At 42.0% G+C, this 19661-nt stretch overlaps 1 protein-coding gene across 6 annotated transcripts in view; it reads right to left on the bottom strand.

Annotated features, from left to right (window-relative positions):
* MORC4 (MORC family CW-type zinc finger 4) overlaps window positions 1–19661 on the bottom strand; it is a 40544-nt gene that overhangs the window by 15314 nt on the left and 5569 nt on the right. For 3 of the 6 annotated variants that reach the window (XM_074207951.1, XM_074207956.1, XM_074207952.1), the window contains exon 3: window positions 10520–10618. The exons of 1 other annotated variant lie outside the window; for it this stretch is intronic. The gene's annotated coding sequence lies outside the window, so the exon portion shown is untranslated. Of the gene's footprint in view, window positions 1–8555; window positions 8655–10519; window positions 10619–11809; window positions 11919–19661 lie in introns of those variants that run through there. 2 more of the 6 variants (XM_074207953.1, XM_074207955.1) reach the window with 2 other exon arrangements.

Genomic DNA, 19661 nt, shown 5'->3' with positions numbered 1-19661 from the left:
TTTTGAAAGTTTTCAATATCCCCTTCCCTCATTGCCTCCTCCCCTGTTGTCTTTTCAGTTTTTTTACACCTTACCCCAGCTGCCCCATGTACTCAGTCTCCTTGTGGCTCCTTACACAAAACATTCCATATCTCCTGATTCTGGCCATTTTCCCTGGCTGGCCTCCCTACCTGCATTCCTCTTTTCTCTTCTCCCCTTCTCAGCTGCCTTGGCTTCCTTCCAATTCCAGCTAAAATCCCACCTTTTGAAAAAAGTCTTTCCCCATTGATGCCCAGAAAGCTAGTGCCTTCTCTCTGTCAATTATCTTGAGTTTATCTTGGCTATAGCTTGTTTGTACATAGCAGTCTCCCTCAATAGATGGTAAGCTACCTGAAGGCAGGGACTGTCTCTGACCTTTGTACCTCCAATACTTAGCACAGGGCTGGCATTTACTAAAGGCTTGCTTACTGACTGACTGACCACTCTTCTCTTGGAGAAGCATGATCCTGAATTCTACCATAGTGAATATAATGTTCCTATTTCTTCATAATCAGTCTTTGATTTTTTTTGGGGGGGTTGGTGATATTTATTTATTGTCCTGAGTATAAGTCCTCTGCAGTAGGATCTCTGAGTAGAACCAAACACATTCCGCTTTGAGTAGGGTCAGCAATGGCTGACCATTTGTTCTGGCTTCTGTTTTCCTAAAGGACTAGCAGTGTTCAGGAGTGAGTAATAACACTTTGAACTTTGTTGGGGGAGTATGTGTAGATATACATGCTGTGCCGACAATCTTTTCAAAATTTCAAATGCCTGTAATTTAACAGATTTATTGTCCTTGCTTGGGAACACTGTGACTATTTGATGATGATTATTTGGCATTCGGACTGTGCTGGCCTGGGGAGATGAAGAATACTAATGGCAGCATGGAGGGGGAAGTGCTGTAGGCAATGGGCAGGGGCTGGGATTATACTGAGTCACACAGGCCCTGCTCCTGGAGGCTGTGTGGGAAGCAAAGGACCTTGGGCTCCTTGGAGCCCAGATACTTGTTTACTGTTTCCTCATATGGATTATTTGTATTGTTCTGTTCTGAATTTTTCTTTTATTTTTTAAGAACTTCATTAGCACCATTGCATTATTCTTCAGAATAAAGAATAAGAGAAAGGAAGGAAATCATTAGTGGAGAAAGTTTTGCTTTGGAAGTTGCAACTCTGGGTTCAGCTCCTGTCTCTCATATTATATACAATATGGAAGGGGGCATGTAAGGCAAGACCCTTCCTCTCCCTGGGGCTGCTTCCTTCTCTGTAAAATGAAGGGGTTGAAGTAGAAGATCTTTGAACATCCCTTTTATCTCAAGATAAAGGAGGCTCTCCTCCAGAAAGAAGGGATGAGGATCTACAACAACAGTAGCAATTCCCAATGAGACAGGTAGATATTTGTGGGTGGGTAAGGAACAAAGGGGAAGAGGATGGAAATATTTCCAAACAAAGAGAGTGGAATTAGATGTCAAGTGCAAGTCAACAAATATTGATGAAGTACTCACTAAGTGTGAGGCCTTATGTTAGATGCTGGGAACACTAAGGTAAAAAAGTATATAGTGCCTGTCCCCTGAGATGGTGCTTACACTATCCCACCAAGAAGCATAATACCAAATCGAGCTGTGGAGGTGTAAGGGTGAGTGGAGATGGCAAACACCAGGAGACATCTTGGTAAAAGTTCTCTAGGAAATGTAAAGAGAGAAAAGCATTTCCATTTTGGAACTGAATTGTTCAATGATCAAAGAAGATCCTATAAAGGAAAAAAAAGACCAGAAACCTCTAAACCCTTGCTGACCTTTACAAACTTCCTTCAAGGCAGTTTCCTGCTTTGAATTTAGTATCACCCTTTCACATCAGGACAAAATGTATCAGGAAGGCAGTAGTTCCTGACCACAAAGTGAATGCCAATAATGCTAAGACTCAAAATTTGAGAAAAACCCTTCTAGGCTCACTGCTTGACCTGAAGAATGACTCTTGGGGAATAAGCATAAGATAAGATGAGACAAAACTGTCTCAACTGGCAGACAATATGCTGAATATTTAGAGAAGTAATGAAAAAGGGGGAAAAGTGACTAACTTCAATAAAATAGGATGAAAATAAACTCACAAAAAGCATCAGCCTTTTCACATACAAGCTTTTCCAAAAGTCCTAGTACAGCTTTTAGACAATAAAGCTATTAGAGTTCAAATTTAGTTTTAAGCTATTTGAGTTTTAAAAGCTCAAAACTGTACCAAGAACTTTGGGAGACCTTGTATTACTAAGAAAACCCAGTAGGAGGGAGAGAGAGAAATTCCTTTTAAAATTACATCAAAATCCATAAAATATCTAACCTCCCAAGGCATACTTGGGCATACATGGAAACATTACAAAGCACTCTCCAGGAATAAAGAAAGACTTAAGTAATTAGAGAGCTATTCATTGCTCTTGGTTAGGCCATGCCAATATAATAAAAATGATTACCACTGAAATTAAGCTATAAAATTAGCACAATGTCAAATAGCTGGCTATTTTTGTCGAACTACACAAATAACAACAAAATTAATTTAAGGGAAATAGTCAAAAATCATGAGAAATAATGAAGAAAAAGTAGGAATATAGAAGTAATCATCCAAACTATTTGATGCTGGCTAAAAGATGGAAAAGTAGATTGGAACAGATTGGATAAGACCCAAAAGCAACAGGGCACAATAACCTAGTGTTCATTAAACTTAAGAACATAAACCAGTAGGGGAGGGAGTCTGTATTCATTGAGAACAGCTGGGCAAACTGTAAAGTGGTTTGGCAGAAATTAAGTTTAGATCACCATCTTATGCCATTAAAAAGTGCAACTAAATATGAAAGGTCACATTATTTTAAAAAATTACAGGAAAATGAAAGGATGAACCATTCACATTTTTGGTCAGAGGGGTTTTTTTTAATTATGTCTTATTTTCCTATGTCACATTTATTTATGAATCTATCCCTTCCCTTCACAACCTAGTGACCCTTTTCTTGTAAACAAAAAATTAAACCAAAAAAGAAAGTAGTTAAAAAACTAGCTAACACAACTATTACCCCCCCATCCCCCTCCAGCAGTGAAGGGAGGGATGTGTTTTCTCAAGTCTTCTCCCAGGTCATGCTTAAGTTTTATAAAACGTTCAGTTTGTTTTTCTTTTTCCAATTATATTATACAGATAGATTTTCAGATTCTGTTTACTCCCTTCTGTATAAGGCCATATGAGGTTTTGGGGTTTGTTTTTTTGGTTTGTTTTTCTTTGAGGGAGTGGATTCTTCACCAAAGGAGAAAATTCTGACTACATAAAAGCTATTGCATGAACAAAATAAATGTAGCAGCTAGGATGAGGGAAATGTCAGTTATGAGAAAATCTCAGAATCAAATAATCTTGAATAAAAGTTTAAACTGAGAGGCAGCATGGTACAGTGAAGAGGGAGCTAGCTTTGGAGCCAGGAAGACCGGTGTTTAAGTCCTGATTCTGATATACAGACCCAAGGGAAGTCATCTTTCCTCTCCAAGTCTCTAGGCAGCTAAGATTATATGCTTGCTGCAGAGAAATTGGTAAGGGGAGTTTCCTCATTTGGCAGCTTTCTATTTCAATGAACTCACAGGTTCAGTCCCTATCCTTCTCCTAAGAGGACTCTCTAAGTCATACAGCAAAGTAACCTAAACATAGCAAGAGTCATTTCCCAATAGAAATGGTCAAAAGATAAGAGCAGTGTCAGAAAAAAAATGTGAAGGATTAATACTACACAATTAAAGAATGCTCCAAACACTAATGAGAAAAATACAAATTACAACATCTTTGAGCATCTACCTCACATCCATCAAGTGGGCAGAGATGACAAACAGAAATACTCAACGTTGAAGAGGCAATGGGAGAAATGGGCATGTTAATACAGTGTTGGTGGAATTAATCTAAACATTCTGGAAAAATTGAAAGCAATTTGGACCTGAGATAAAAATCACTAAACTCTTCACAGCCTGTGAACCAGTAATTCTGCTACTAGTCATATGCCACAAGGAGAACAATGACAGAAAATTAAGTTCCTATTATATAACAAAATATTCATTGCAATGCCTTTGTGTGTGTGTGTGTGTACGTGTGTCTCTGTGTCTGTGTGTCTGTGTGTGTATGGCCAGTAGACAGGGTTTAGTCATCATCTGGAAGAACAGCTAAGCAAATTGTGGTATGTGAATGTAATGAAATGCATCATAAGAAATGATGAAGTGGGAAGCGTCACAGTGTACGGATAGAGGACATCTAAAGTCAGGAAGATCTGGGTTTGAGTTCCACCTCTGATGTCTACTGGTGATGTAACCTTTCCCCAACCCCCATAACCCTAGGCAACTCTCCAAGGCTCCAAATTATGGAACAGTTGCTAATCTGTATCAGTAGACTGAATGTCTTCATTGGAGGGAATGAAAATACAGATGTCTATCTTCCCACCAAAAAATAAAAGGTAAATGAATTTAGAGAAATTTGGGAAGATTTGTCTGAACTAACAAAGAATGAAGTAAGCAAAACCAATGGAATAACATAGAAAATGACTGAAATAATGTCACAGAAAACCACACTAAAAGACATTAAATCCCAGATCAATGCATTGCCCAGTCTTGACTCCAGAGGAATGATGGCAATCCCTTTCTTCCAAACAGTGAGGTAGTGGATGGTGAGGCACATGCTGTCAGATATGACCAATGTATTTATTTAGTTCACTTAATGGTACTTTTTTGCTACAAGAAAAGATTGCATGAAAGGGGGGAGGGGTATATTTCCCACAGAGGGAAAACAAAATCCAGGAAAAGTGACTTAGATAATCTGGGGAATCTCATGGCTTTAAAGTTTCTCTCTCTCTCTCTCTCTCTCTCTCTCTCTCTCTCTCTCTCTCTCTCTCTCTCTCTCTCTCTCTCTCTCTCTCTCTCTCTCTCCCCTAAACAGAAATCCCTTCTAAACCCTCTCAGATGAGTGGTAATCTAGATTCTGACTATTAGGCAGGCTTCTCTTAAATAAAATCTGTTTCTTGACAATTTCTACCCACAACTACTAGTTCTCTTGATCATCTAGAACAAAATATTCCCTTTTTCACACAGAACTCTTTGAATATTTGAGGACTGATATGATGTCCTATTTTATTTAATCTTCCCTCCCCTGACCTGAATTGTCCCTTTTCCAGATCCTCCAAACAATCTTTACATAGTGTGCTCCCTTGCCATTCCACCATCCTGGTCATCCTCCCCTGGATGATCTCTCAATTGATTCTGTATTTCCTAAATTAAAACTGAATATGATATATTCATTTATTTTAACTATATGCCACGAGATTATTCTTTCTCTAGAATACTTTCAATATTCTAGTACCTTCTCCTCCACAAAAAAATCCCTCAATAAAATAATAAAACAAAACAAAACAAAAACTACTGCCATTCACCCTTATTTTCAGACTCTGCAATAAAGCTTCTGAAGATTATAGACAGCTGGCAACTAGAGAGTCATTTATATTCAAGAAATAATTTGGAGGGTACCTATCACTTTGAGGCTCATAAGAAGTATTAGCATATTCTAGAAATGAGCAGAACCAGAAGAACATTGTACACCTTAACAGCAATATGGGAGTGATGACCATCCTTAATGGACCTGCTCATTCCATCAGTGCAACAATCAGGGACAATTTTGGGCTATCTGCGATAGAGAATACCATCTGTATCCAGAGAGAGAATTGTGGAGTTTAAACATAGACCAAATACTATTACTTTTAATTTAGGGGGAAAAAACCGTCATCTTATTATGTAATTTTGCTATCTCTTATACTTTATTTTTCTTCTTTAAGGATATGATTTCTCTCTCATCACATTCAACTTAGATCAGTGTATACCATGGAAACAATGTAAAGACTAACAGACTGCCTTCTGTGGGGGGGTGGGGGAGGGAAGCAAGATTAGGGGGAAAATTGTAAAACTCAAAATAAATAAAATCTTTCTAAAAAACAAACAACAAAAAAGAAGTATTTAGCATATTCTTACCCCCCTCCTAGATCACTTCCTTGTCGCAGTGGAGAGGTCTTCATAGCTCAATGAAAGAAACTATGAGCTAGGTCATGGTAGAGAGTTCTGACAAGAGGTAATCCTCTGGAGAAGGAATTGGCAGACCCCTCCAGTATCTTTGACAAGAAAATCCCATGGACAGAATTCTAGGGGAGGTGCTTTGGTCCACAGGGTCATGAGGAGTTGAATATGACTGAATGATCGATCAACAACAAAGGTGCCTATAATCTCTTTCAGAGCTATAGCTACATAAACCAGTTCAGGACAGCATATGATCAAATTCCAAAATATATGATACAAGAAATAAATATTTCATAAAGTCTAAAAAGAGATTCATCTCAGCCGAAGTCATCAGAGAAGCTTTCCCGGAGGAGGTAAGACTTGAGCTGGGTCTTGGAGGGTAAGACGGATTTGGATAGGCAGAAGAAAGCAGAATGCATTTCAGGTAAAGTTATGAAAGTAGAAATGATCCTGTCATGTGGAGGTGAATGTTCAATAACTGAGCTGATCAGAGCAGAGGATTTGTGTTAGAAAAGAATGGCATCAGGTGGTACCTGGCAGAGAATTCTTAACTAAACAAGAGACAACTCGACTACATAGAGTCTAAAAAATATTTAATAACAATCAATGAAGACAGAAGTAAAAGGAAGAAAATCGAGGAGGAAAAACATTTGCATCAAATGGTCCTAATAAAAGTCTGATCTACCAATTACACGGTGAATTAACCCAAATCTATAACACTGAGTGTCATTCTTCAATAGATAAATTATCAAAGAATATAAAGTTTTTAAAAGAATTGCAAACTATAAATGACTTCAGGAAAACATGCTCCATACCAGTAATGGTAATGTACAAATGCCCTATAATACAGAAGTTTTTACCCCACACTTCATGAGAAAAGGTGGGAAAGACCAATGTTGGAGGCACTGTAGGAAAACAGGCACACTGAGGCACTGTTTGTGGAGCTGGGAAGTGGTCCAAACATTATGGAAAGCACATCTGGAATTATGCTAAGAGGACGAGTAAAGTGGTCAACCCCTCCGAGCCAGTCATTGGACTGCTGGGCAAATACCTCAAAGAAATCAGGGAGAGAAAAAAAGGGACCGCAGACAATACCACTTTTGTGGCAGCAATAGAACAGGCAACAGATTTGAGAATGGTTAAACTAATAGTGGCACATGAATGTAACAGAATATTGCTATGTCTTATGGGGAATTATAAAGATGAGGGATTCAAAGAAATATAGGGAGATCTGAATGAAATGATGGAGAATTACAGCAAAGTGAGATGAGGAAATGCTAGTTATTAACACTAGGACAGGATATGGTATCCTTTGTCAGAGAAGAGTCAATCTAAGGAAGGAATCTAAGTCAGCTACTCTCTTAGCTCCTAGAGGGCTTGACTTGGACAGAATGGAGTGAGGCAGCCTGTTATCCCAGATTTTGAGTAAGAAAGACCTGGGTTCAAATCATACTTCATACTGATAAGCTATAGGACCCTAGGCAGTTTATTTTCTCTCTCAGGGCCTAAGTTTTCTCCTCTGTATAAGGATGGGGTTTTGCACTTTTGAAGTGCCTTACAGATTTAGACCTTGGATCCTACATTACATTCTCAGATAAGTGTTGGCTTAATTTAATTTTTTGGTCATAAGACAGGCTTCAGTCTAGAGGGGGTGGATGGGAAGTAAAGGTGTACTAGAAAAACAAAAGGCATTGTAACAAGATTGCTTTTGTGTTTTTTTTTTTCCAAGAGTAGTGAGAGAGAAGATTGACTAAGTCTAATAGAGCCAGATGGCAGGCATTAGGGTCCTGAAGGGATTGGTTTAGAGATGCAGGCAGGCAGGTTGGTCCAGAGAACACCCAGCTGGCTGCTGAATCGGGTCACAGAGTTCTTACTTGTACCTCAGATGGGGATTAAGGCCAGAGAAACACTTTTCAGGTAACTGAGGCAAATTCACTTGGTCAGGAAACTGCAGCAACTGAGACACTCCTCCCCCCCCCCCCCCCCCCCCCCCCGGGCCCTGGATCTGGTCAGGCACCCGACTACATGAAGGAGCAGGAGAGGGAATCACAAAGCAGTCAGGAGGCTGAAGTTACTTTTGTATCACCTATAATATCCAAGGTCTTTGCCTCTGTATGGAAAACATCCCATGTCCATCAGCTTGTTGTGTGTGTGTTTACTTATATTAATATATTTACATATGTGGCATAGTAAAACATATTATATATACATATATAGTATATTTTATATCTATCTATTTACAATGTTATGTATATATAATACTATATATAAATTTTAAGTGGAGATAACTAAAGTTAGACATATCTTAACCAACACTGAAAAGCCTCCGAATCCCTGAAAACAGTTCATTCCCAAGGAGGTTCCAAGCTTCCACCCAGTGGCTCCCTCTCCTATTTCAATAAGGAAAAAACCCATTGAGGATTAGGAACATGATAAGCTAAGACCCCTCTCTTGAGACAGTGAAACAAGAATACCTTACCTAAAGCAAACAGGCCACACTGAATTTCCCAAAAGTATAAAGAAGGAACAAATTCGGCCCAAGTCCCCTCCGCCCTACCCGTGCAGTGACAAGCTCTGCAAGGCCCAGGACCCACGGTGTCAATTTGCCTGACACTTGCCCAGGCTAAAAATACATTTACAGGAGTCACCAGAGCAGTATCCCCCCATCCCACTCTCTCCCCCCACCTCATACACATACAGTCATAAACACAAGCTTTATGCCAAGTCCTTTTTTCTTAAAGAAATATCGTCCACCCTTCTGGTTTTATGGGGGTTGTGTTGTAAGATCCAGGATCCTGTGACCCTGAAGTCAGAAGCAGAAATGGGGACCTCAGAAACTCTCTAGTCCAAATCCTTCATTTTACCCAGGAGAGAACTGAGACCCAGGGTGAAGTGAGTTGCCCTAGGTTATACGGAGGATTCAGTATTCAGAGGCTCTTTTAGTCCAAACCCTGTCATTTTAAACAGAAGGAAACTTAGGCAAGGCTCAATAGGAAATCTGACTTGTCCAAGGACACCGTATAAAGCCCTGGTTGGAGGCTTGGGTCATCCGGCATTTTTCCCCGGGGTCTCTCTCTACAGGGACTCTCTTATAGATCTCAACTGAGAAATGACAAGTGAAGTCAAAAATGTGACATATCTTATAAGGGCCTGCATCCTCAGGGAAAAAAATGGTTCTATGGAAATATATAGGCATCCTTCGTGAAAGAGATGTCTCTTTTCTTTTTAAAATGTTATTGATATTTTTTGTTTTAAAATCACCTTCATTTTCAAATATCATCTTCCCTTCCCCCTTATCCAGCCTGGCATTCCTTATAGGAAAGCTGAAAAAAGAGGGGAAAGGCAGTTCAACAAAGCAACTGATGTACCAACTGCATCTGACAATGAATGCGGCAGCATTCTACAGCATCTCTGCAATGCAGGGGAGGGTGGATTTTAAGAGTTGGCTTCTTAAAAAGACTAAATGTTTGAAGTGACTTTCATTATAAAAATAAATTAGGTTCCTAAATTTGTATACATTAGTGTCCCTGTACACAGATTGTGATGCTGTTCTATCCTGGGTGTGTGTGTGTGTGTGTGTGTGTGTGTGTGTGTGTGTGTGTGTATCAGAATGTCTGCTCCAGCCAACTCCCAATGGTCTCTTCCTGATGTCTCTAGGAACTTCATCTGTTATCAGTTTTTCTCTTTAGCCTCCCAAATTTGCTGAATTCCCTTAGTAGCTTGATAAAGAGTTCCAACTTCATTGACAGAGATTTACAAGCCAGGGTGGAATTGTACTTAATCCATTGTAACCTCGAGGATGCTATCCACAGTCTATTTTCTTTTCTGGGCCTGGGGTCAGAAGGACCTGAGGTCAAATCTGGCCTTTGACACAAACTAGTTATAGGAGCCTAGGCAAGTAAGTCACTTCACCTCTGTCTGCCTCATTTCCCTCCTCTGTAAAATGAGGATCATAAGAGAACAATGAAAGGTTGGGAAGATCAATGAGATTATATTGGAAAGTGCTGAGCACACAGTAGGGGTTTATTCCTCTCTTCCCCCACCAAACATCTTCGTCCCAGCTACTAAAGTTATAGATTGATTTGGGACACATGTATGGATACATGCATTCACATGCATTTGCTCCTAAGAACTCCCTTTTTTTCTAGTACAATGCCTGGCCCAGAATAGATAATACTGGTTTCAAGATCTCCCACTCCAGGATGTAAGGGCCTGGGTGCCAAGGTCTGCTTTGTTTCTGTGTCTCCAGCTACAAAGCAAGTCCTTAGTAAATTCTTATTAATTGATGGACCAAAAAAAGCAAGCCCAAAGAGTTCTGGGTGACCACTATAATTTGAAAGTTGAAAAGTGCTTGGAGATCATCCTAGGCCCACTCTATCATTTTGCAAGCTTGGTCTCCCAGCCTCCCCCCTCCCAGCTGTGGGTGAGGCCCAGCTGACTCACACTATTGGTCTGGCTGCAGCTGAGTTGGGAACATTTTTCTGGGATCCCTTCTCCTCCCAAGGAGCACAGAGCTTCTGGCCAAGGGCAGCTCGAGTCAACCTGAAGAAAAAAAGCAGAGAGAGAGAGACAAGAGAGGAATATCAGGGTCCAGCTCAGGGCCAGGTGTTTGCCTCTCTGGTGCCTTAATAGAGGCAACAACCAAGCTGTCGTTGCTATTTTGAGCAAACCAAGACAGGGGTACATGGCCTTCTCCAGTCATACATAAGATGGCAAATGCAATGTTGGATACTGATTTCAGATGAGAGTTTAAAGGAGTTTACAGTACTGGCACTACCACTCCAGGCAGTTTCTCAGGCCTTGTGAAGCCATTTGTAGCATAGACAGAGGCTCCATGAAAGCCAGCTCAAGTTGCAGGGTGGGGCTGGTCAGCAGACTGATGGGAAATTGAGAGACAGTCCTGCCTGCTGCAAGAGATTGACAGCGATCAAATGACCAGGCTAGATGATTGATTGGGCAGATTTCAGATGTCTTCAGTGCAACCTTGAAATTGAGCAGAATCTTTCTGTGCCTGGGTCTCTGTCTCCCCCATCCCTGACCCAAATGGTACTCCCAGCAAGGCAGCAGCAGCAGCTCACCTTCAGCCTTGGTGCTTGACCCGACCCTCCCTCCCTCAGCAGGTTTGGCAAGGTTCCTGAACAGCAGATCTCACCCCCACCCCCAGGCCAAGCCATACCATAAGAAGAGCTTTCAAGGCAAGAATTATTTACCGCCTGAGCAACATGGCTAAGTCAGTAATGTATATGTGGGGGGGGGGGGTAGAGAGAAGGGTCCAATATTTTGCCTTTCTTTTCTTTTTTTTAAGGTTTTTTGCAAGGCAATGAGGTTAAGTGACTTGCCCAAGGCCACACAGCTTGGTAATTATTAAGTGTCTGAGACTGGATTTGAACCCAGGTCCTCCTGACTCCAGGGCTGGTATCCTATCCACTGCAACACCTAGCTTCCCCTTTCCCTTTCTCTTGACAAGAATGATGTCATTTTTTGAATGGCCTCCATTTCAAGTCACATGTAAGCCCTGGATTTTGCCTTCCTTTAGAAACCCAGATAGATGATAGGCAAGGCCAACCAAAAGACACAGCCTGCCCTGTCTCAGTAGTCCAAGGTCAGTGACAAGCTAGGAGAATAGAAAGTCTCTGTCCTCCCCCAGAACACAGCAAACTGTCCACAAGGTCAGTGACTGACTGGCAGTAAATTTATAATTCAGAACAATTGTTGTCTTTCTACCATACGTACCTGTAGAAAATGGCACTTCTTCAAAACCCTGCTTGCCTTCCCTGTTGGCAGCTAGATAGCACAGTAGAGAGGGCTGGATCTTGAAGTCAGGAAGACCTGAGTCCAAATCCTATTTCAGAAAAGCATTATCTGGGCAATTCATTTAATTACTCTGGGGCTCCTCATCTTTAAAATTAAGAGGTTGGACTCAATGGTCTAGAAGGTTCCTTTGAACAACCAGTAGAATGGAAATCTGTGGTTCAATGATCCAATGAAAAGTTGAGCTCAAATCCTCCTGCACTCCCTAGCTGTGTGACCTTGGGCAAGTCACTTGAACCTTTCTTGGCCTTAATATAATTCCTGACCTGGAGAAGGAAGGGATTGACCTTAACCTGCAAAGTCCCTTCCAGCTCTAACTCACTGATGCTATGATCCATTTCTCTGCCTCAGCTTGTAACTATGAACATTGTAAATAAGAGTTACCACTTATATAATACATTAAGATTTTCTAAAGCACTGTACATATTCTCATTTGATCTTCCCAACAACCCTGACAGGTAGGTGCTGTTATGATGCCCATTTTACAGATGAAGAAGAAACTGAGGCAGACAGCAGTTAAGTGATGCCCAAGGTTACACAGCCAGTAAGTGTGTGAGGCTGTATTTCAACTTGGGGATTCCTGACTCCAGGACAAATACTCTATCCACTGGGACACTAGCTGCCCCTAAAGGGACTCATAAAGTCTTTTCCTGATAAAGAAACTAACTAAAAACAAGGGCTTTCCTTTCCACAACAGAAGAGGTGCTCTAGGCATCAGGAAGCCCTAGGTTCAAGTCTAGTTTCTGACATGCCTACCAGTTAGTTAGGTGGCCATGGCCTAGTCACTCTAAATTTTTTTTGCAAGACGATGGGGTTAAATGGCTTGCCTCAGGCCACACAGCTAGGTAATTATTAAGTGTCTGAGACCAGATTTGAACTCAGGGACTCCTGACTCCAGGGCCGGTGCTGGTGCTCTATCCGCTGCACCACCTAGCTGCCCCCTGGTCACTGTAAATTACAGAGCAGGTGGAGGGGTACATTTCCTACTGGAAATGACAACTGTGCCCCCCCAAATAGTTTCAACCCCAAGGGACAAGTACAATGGTCCTCCAGCTGGTAGCCACTACAGTCACTTGAATAAATTGCTCATTTCCCACAACACTACCCAGATTAGTAACTCTAGTCTGTCTTGCTCAAGTCCCCAGTTTTTCTTCTCACCCTTTACTCTCCAGGAGTACAACAAGTCAAGTTTGGGGCCTTCAACTGTATCCTTAGGGTTTCCCTAACCTTCAACAAAAGCCTTCCTCCAATGCTATCAACCCTCTTAAGTTCTCAATCTAGATGTGTCTTCACTTTCACTATTAACCCCCACAAAAAAAGCCTGTTGGCCTCTTTTTCCTCTCCACCCACTTCCTGATCACTCTTGTGATCTGACTTCTGACCCCAGCATCCCACTACAAATGCTCTCTCTGAAGTTACCTTGCATGAGCTTGGGGCCCTTGTCTCAACCCTGACCTCCTCCCTGAAGCTCTGGTCTTCCAACATGGGAGTCTTGACTTTTCCTACCAGCCTTGTTTTCCTTGACATATTCCTCTATGAGATCTCCCCCTGTATCATACTACCATGACTTCTCAGCCTCTTACACTGGCTCATCCATCATCACACCCCCTGTCCCATGTATGAGGAATCATGCAAGGATGTGCCTTGGGTCTACTTCTGTTTTCTTTTTGACCTCTCTCTAGCTCACTTCACTGGAATTCCTGAGTTCAATTACAGGGCAGCATGTGATTGTTCACCCCCATAATTTCCTGATCGTCTACATCTTTGGACATTTCCCACAAAAACTCTTCTGAGATAACTACACTGAGTATCTTTGTGTCACCCCTTGAGTCACACACCATTTGGAGGCTTTGGTGATTGGAGTATTGAACAATTCATAGCCTGAGAGCATCAACAAACATGAAAAAGATGGGCTTTTGTGACACGGAGCAGGTTGAGATCACTGAAAATTTCCAAGTGATCCCATCCAATCTCTTCCTCTGGTTGAATCCTGAGCCTGTCCAAGAGAGAGGCCAATGATGAACTAATTTGATGAGTTGCTCATTCTATGGTATATCTCTGGGCACTATGCATTTTTCATCGACTGGACTTTTTCCCTTATTTCTCACCATATCAGTCTCTTTTGAGATCTCATCAAGGGTATCTTCCGGTCCAGAGCCCTGTGAGGCTTAAGGCAATCAACACCATGCAATCACATGACCCTCCCCATTTGTAGAAGATTCTTCTAACCATGTGGACTCTGCACCATTCAAGGTTTTTAAACTACCTTTAAGGCCCATTAAGTCAATTGCTTGTTTTGTAAATGAGTAATTATTATTTATTCCAGTCATTGTGTGTCTGAAGGTATAGTCCTAGGGATCCTGGCTCACCAGCTAGAAGGGATCTCAGAGGCCATCAAGTCTAAAGGGCACACATAGGCTCCCAGGCTTAAAGCTGCCAGGGACCTCAAAGATTATCAAGTCTAATCCCTTTATTGTACAGAGGAGGAAATAGAGGCCCAGGGAGGGAAGGGATTTGTCTCTGATGTTTCGAACCTATATAATCTTTCCTGGATCTTAGTTTCCCGATCTGTAAAATGGGGTTTGACTGGACTAGCTGGCTTCTGAGGTCCCTGGCAGCTCTAGAGCTAGAACCCTATGCTCCCTCCAGTTCCCAGATTTTTTACTCCAAATTTCCTTGTATACACTTATAGGAACACATGCTATTTCCACAGTTGAAGTTCCTTGAGGTCAGGGGCCAGTTATTTCAGTTTACTCTTGGTCTCTCCAGTTCTCAGAACAAAGTAGGTAATTAGTAAATGTTTGTTGATTGATTTTAAGAGTTTGACCAGAATGTCTTCAACTGAAAGGAGAATTCATTCCCTAGATGCATGGAAGGCCCTTTGCTCAGGGCCCATCACCATAACTAAGGCAGAAGAAGAACTGGCTCCTGCCAGTTCATTTTCTGAACTTAGAGAGAAATTCATATAATTGTAATTTACAGCTTTATTACCCTTGGCCCATGAAGCCCTGTCCTCTCCCTCTCAACCTACTCAGCCAAGCACTAACCCTGGCAACAAGAGGCTAAAGAAAGAGAAGGGAAAAAAAGCATTTCAGCAAAAAACAAAGCATCAACCAAGACGGTCAGTAGAAGGAATTCTACAAACACTTATTAATTAATTGCTTACTATATATAAAGGCCTGTGTTTGGCTCAGTCTTGTCAGATGCCAGAACAGGAAGTGCTGTGCCACCTCTGAATTTTCCCAGTAAATAGACTACTCCCTAGGGAAAGAGGAGAAGCTCGTCAAAGTTGTGCTAGCTCTTGAAGGGTTGGCAGGGCCTCTTTAGGAAGATGAACTGGCTGCTTCAGCCCCCTAGTGGCCTGATGGAGTGGGCATCCCTTTCACAAGGAGCTGACCATTCTTTCGATGCTCCATAAACAGCCACCTCACTGGGCTCTGTTTGATGTGAGGGGTGAAGGCCAAAGCTCTAATCACCACCAGACACACACTCATGCCTCTGGTCTAAAGGGACCTAAGCAAGAGGCTGGAGACTGGCATTGAGCCTATCCTCTATAATGGAAAAGGAAATTCAAAGCAATAATCTATTAACAGAAAGTTAAAATTTATTTCTTTACAGGAAAAGAAAAAAGAGAGAAAAGAAGGAAGAGCATAATCACAATAGCCAAACCAAGCAAATGCATGGCTTCACATTGCGGGGGAGGAAGGGGGAATCACTACAAATGCTGTGAGACTTGATCGATTGATGGGTTAAGTGTTATAGAATTGTCTTTGTTCTTCTCTTTTCTAATTTTTTTTTGTTACAAGAGATGTCCTACAGTGGAGAAAAAGATACCTTTGAAGACAAAGAAACTATAAAAACAAAAGGTAAATTGAAATTTCAAATTAAATAAAAAATAAAATAGAAAAGTTATTTAAATGTTCTTGCTCATGAAGGTCAACACATTTAATGTTCAGGAAATAACTGAAACACTGACAAAACTCTCTGCTGTGTGTGAAATACCAGGAATTTCTCAAGGGGACTGGGTTTTAATATGTCTGATTTCCCTGATGGCAGCAATGGAAGAGCTGAACTACCTGGAGGATGCTGATCCCTGCCACCCCCCCCCAACCTCTACAGTTGGAAACATATACCATACAGATTAGCAAACATGTTGCAGAAACTTCAAAGAGGGTGTGACATTAAAGGTTTGGCTGAAGAAAAGGAAAAAAACCCCAACTATTCATTGGGTCAGAGATCCAGAACTGGTAGGGCCTTAAAAGATGGGGAAACTGAGGCCCATGGAAAGGCATTGACTTGGCTAAGGTCACCCCTTAGGCTCCAGATCTAGGGCTGGAAAAGATTTCAGAAGTTAGCTAGTCCCATCTCTTCGTTTACTAAGGAGAAAACTGAAGCCCAGCAGGAAAGTACCTTGCCAGGGTCACATAGTAGCGAATGTTCATTTTAAGTGGGGGTTGTCTAGCTCCAAAGTCAATACCCTTTCTACTGCCTCTTAATATGTTCTTTTGTTGCACACAGGTAGAGTGACGTATTTTTATGATCAATCACACTTCTAGCTAAGATGGTCACCTACACAAGCAAAAACCTGAAATTCACCCAAGACTGAAAAAATGATCACAGTGCATGACTTCTATCCCTAGAATTCAAGCAGTCACTAGACATTTAGTAAGCTCCCTTGTACCAGACATTGTGCTAAGCACTAGGGATACAAAGGAAGGGAAAAGTCAGGCCCTTCCTAGAGGATCATGGTCTAATAGGAGACAACATGGATGGGCACATCTAGGCACAGATGAGCTCTAAACAGGATCAGTTGGAAATCACCACCAAAGGAAAGAGACTAGAATTAAAAGGGGGATTGTCAGCGGCCATAGGTGCCTGTACTGGGGCACCCCAAGACCAGAAGCTCTCAGATCCCTAGCATCCTGTCCCAAAATGCTATAGAAGTTATTGAAGAGCTGGTGCTCTAAACTTCAATGAAGTGGGGGGGGGTCACTGCCGATAGCAGATGTGAAGGTAGAAAACCAGGGGAACTAGAGAAGGTCTAGCACAGCAGATCACCCCATATGGGAATCAAGTGGGGGAGTAAAGTGGTACGTGCATGTACGGGAATAATATTGCTCCATCAGAAGTGACAAGACACGCCTTCTGAGAAAGTATCTGGGTGGCATGAGCTGACACAGAAGCAAATGGAACCAGGGCACAGACTTCTGCAATGACAACAACATTGTAATAAACAACATTTCTGAGAAACTGAGACCTCAACTTGAAATGGTGACCAGCCATATCTCCCAAGAACATATTAGCAGCCTCCCGTTAAGGAACTCAGGAACACAATGTGCAGATGGCCTAGTTTTGGAACCAGTCAATAGGTGGATTTGTTTTGCACAGTTTTGTTTCTTGATTAAAGGATGGGTTTTTTTCCTTTCTCTCACTTTTTTATGGAGGTAGAATGGGGAGAAATGCGGAGGGTTAGCAGTAGCAATTCTAAACAAAAGCAAGTCATTTAAATTTTTAAAAATTTCTCTTCAGGGGCGGCTAGGTACTGGCCTTGGAGTCAGGAGTACCTGAGTTCAAATCTGGCCTCAGACACTTAATAATGACCTAGCTGTGTGGGCTTGGGCAAGCCACTTAACCCCATTGCCTTAGAAAATCTAAAAAAAAAAATTCTCTTCAATCTCCATTGCTGTATCTTGTTTGGGACACAGTCATCAAAAGTGAGTATCCCCCAAGGCTCTGACCTGGGTCCTCTGCTCCCTCTAAATCATCTTTCTTGATAATTTCATAAGCTCCCAAGGTTCCAATTATCATCTCTCTGTGGAAGATTCTCAGGTGGCTACATGTAGTCCTAATCTCTCTATTAGACTTTAGTCTAGCAGTACTAATTACCTTTTGAACACCTCAAATAGCTATCCCCCAGTCATCTTAACCTCAACATGTCTAAAACAGCTCCCATCATCTCCCCAGCCTCCCAACTGTTAATCTCCCAATCACCCAGGGCTCACCATCTCACTGCTATCTTGGACTCTTCATACTCTCTTCCCTCCCACAGCCAATATATTGCCACCCATTGCCTCTTCTTCTTTCATAGCACCACTCATCGATGTCCCCTTCTCTCCTCTGGTTCTGTTCCTACCCTATTATAGATACCCTCCAACAGATGCTCCAGGCTCAAGTCTCTCCCCACTCCAATTCATGCTGTATACTCAATTGCCAACAGGATTTTCCCAAAGGGTAAATCTGATCATGGAGTTCTTCCTATTCAATATATTCCAGGAACTCCCTGTTATCTCTAGGATCAAATGGAAAATCCTCTTTGTCATTTATAGCTCTTCCCAACTTGGCTCCCTCATATCTTTCCAGTTTTCTTCCACCTTCTTCTGCCACATAACCTGATTCTATGATATTGATGTCCTGGTTGGTCTGTGAACAAGACACTCCAGGTAGCTGCCCTAACTATCCCCCAAGCCTGGATTGATCTCTTCCCTCACCTCAGCCTCTGGTGAAAGAGGCCTTCCTTGTGCCTGTCATCCTTTGGAGATCACCCCCATTTCCCCTGTGGTCAAATAACCAGTCCGTGGTGAGCCGTCTGCAAGTTTTGTGTCCCATCAGGGTGTGAGCTCCTTGGGGGCAGCTCCTTAGTATGCGGGTTGTCACCCAGTAAATGCTTACGAGATGCTTGTCGACTGACAGAGAGAAAAGAAGGAAGTTCAGAAGGAAGCAAAGACGAGCAGGACAGTTTTGAAAGTGATGAATGGAATTTATTACATCCTTTTTTTTTGGAAAAAGCATGCGAGAAGAAATGGAGATTCGAAGTCCCACAGGGCAGCCTCTTTCATGGTTCAGCCCAGCATAAAGAAACGCTCCTTTTTGGTGTTTAGGATCCAAATTGGAAACTTTTTTTTTAAAGTGCCCAACGGCACACACAGGGTACTTAGCAAGGGGTACCCTTGGCATGGCAAGCTAAGCATCAGTTGGAATACAGGAAAGTCTTCCTAGATGCTGAGAGTTCCAAAGACATAACCTTTAGGCAGCCTCCTGTTAGGCCCAGCTTTTCTGCTTGGGAGGCGTGTGGTCCGGGGACATGTGCCCATTGCATCTAGCACTCCAGTGGATCTGAGAGGAATGGGGCAGAGCCCTGCCTTGTTTGTTGTGAGAAACAGGGTAGCTGAAGCCTCCTGATTGGGGGGAGGAGGGAGGGAGGAAGAGGGAAGTAGGAAGAGGGAAGAGGAGGAAGAGAGAAAAAGAGAAGGGATGAAGGGGATAAAGGGGGGGAAAGGGAGGAAATGGAGAGGGGGATGAGTGGGAAAAGAAATGGGAAAGGTGGAAGAAAAGGGGAATAAGGGGGAGGGGAAGATGGGGAGGAAGAATAAGGGGAGGAAGAGAGGAAGGAGAAGAAAGGAAGAAAAGGGAAGGAAAGCAGGGGCAAAGGGGGAACAGAGGGAAAGACAGAAGGGGAAGAAAGATGGGAGGACAAAGAAAGGCAGAGGAGGAAGAAGGTAAAAAAAGAGAAGGGGAAAGAGGGGAAGGAGGAGAATAGAGGAAAGAAGAAGAAAGGGGAAGGAGGGAAAGAATAACAAAGGGAAAGAAAGAAGAGACAAAAAATAGGGAAAGGGAGCATAAGAGGGGAAAGAGTGGGAAGGAAAGAGATAATTTTTATTTAAAAGTTATAGTGAGCATTTTGATTTTTATTTTAAAATTTAAAAGTTACCAGGAGAATACATACAAATATGACAACACAAATGAAAGAACAAATCTCCACCTAAATGCAGGGCCT

The sequence above is a fragment of the Macrotis lagotis genome, chromosome X (assembly GCF_037893015.1).
Source record: "Macrotis lagotis isolate mMagLag1 chromosome X, bilby.v1.9.chrom.fasta, whole genome shotgun sequence".
Lineage (NCBI taxonomy): Eukaryota > Metazoa > Chordata > Mammalia > Peramelemorphia > Peramelidae > Macrotis > Macrotis lagotis.
Note: the sequence above shows the minus strand (reverse complement) of the source record. Positions and strands in the feature narration are given on the sequence as shown.